Below are 1,277 nucleotides of genomic sequence, written 5' to 3'. Positions count from 1 at the left end.
TACCCATACACACATAAAAGGTTAACAAAAGAAGATTGAAGGCAAGGATATTTATGGTTTGGCCATAGTGTATGCATGGTTCAAATTGTTCTTTATACCCCTTCTATTTTTGATTTAGGATAATAATTCCAAAAGCTTGCTAACAGCATGACCAAGTGTAATTTACAATTGGGTGCTCTGATGGATGGCAACAAAGATGTAACATCAGCAGCAATTCATGGACAAAGCTCATCTCCCACCAAATGAAAAGCTGCTACATATGCCACTGATGTTTCTGCCTTTAGAAATTAATGGACATGTTGGCACTAGATAGTTCCTATAAACCAAGATGCAGCTGTGAAATAAACGGGCAAGATGAAGGCACTGAAAGTCCTTAAGGACTACTTTAAGGAGAGAAGAAAATAGGCTGTGAATCACTAGGAAGGAGGAAAAAATTCCAGGCATGTACACACACACACATATATACACTCACACTTTGCGATTTTTCAAGGTGGATCAGCTCAATAAAAATTATGACCTTTTTTCCTCTGCCTTATTTTATTTTTCGGTACTAAAAATATTGCCAGTGCCCGAGGCGTTAGTCAGAGCAAACCTCCATTATCACTCCAGAGATTGGCACTTTGTTCATTAGGCTCCTTAGGATCTGACTGAGTGACCTTGTTTGGCGGGAAGGCACAGATGGAGTCTGTCAGTAAATCTTGTTAATGTAACAAGTATTCCTACTGCTAGATGAGTTTTGCACCTCATACAACCGTTTCTTTCTTGTGTAAACAACCCCATTCCCTCCGTCCAATGTCAGCCTCTCTGCTACATGCCACCAGGTACTTCAGTATTTATTTTTATTGTAAATCATCCAAAAAAAATTCTTGCTGTGAATGTAGGCTGCCCTGTCTCCTAGAAGTAACTATGTGGCCAGCTTCTGAAGACACTGGAGTTCGTTAAAAAAAAAATCAGCAGTGCTCTCTGGTAAAAACACATCAGCTTTCTTCTGCTGTGAATCTCTGAGTTTTAAGTTCTTGTAGCAATGTGTGTTTTTTCATATGTTCTTCCCATAAAGTAAAACTATTATATCAACTTCTGACTCAGAAGTAAATTTGAGTGGTGTTGAGGGGGTGGGGTGAAATATCATGCTAGGTGACTTAATTATATGACCTAACCAGAATTTTTCTTCTGAAATGAAGGGCAGATTTGAAAACATTTCAGCTCTAAAAAGTGTTATATAAAAGATGGTAGCTTTTTAACCCAAATGATATGCTTCCCTGGAAGGAAGTGAGGCA

The 1,277-nt window shown here is 38.5% G+C and overlaps 1 long non-coding RNA gene across 1 annotated transcript in view; it reads left to right on the top strand.

Moving 5' to 3' along the window:
• The window catches only part of LOC109301755, a 1,184-nt gene extending 757 nt beyond the window's left edge, over nt 1–427 (top strand). The window contains exon 2 of the long non-coding RNA XR_002098607.1: nt 119–427. This is a non-coding gene — a long non-coding RNA (uncharacterized LOC109301755). The remainder of the gene's footprint in view (nt 1–118) is intronic.
• Nucleotides 428–1,277: the final 850 nt, after the last annotated feature.

Source organism: Gavialis gangeticus, unplaced genomic scaffold (assembly GCF_001723915.1).
Source record: "Gavialis gangeticus isolate Ggan-Ray unplaced genomic scaffold, GavGan_comp1, whole genome shotgun sequence".
NCBI classification, from domain to species: domain Eukaryota; kingdom Metazoa; phylum Chordata; order Crocodylia; family Gavialidae; genus Gavialis; species Gavialis gangeticus.
The sequence above is the reverse complement of the archived record's forward strand: the minus strand, read 5'-3'. Positions and strand labels throughout refer to the sequence as shown.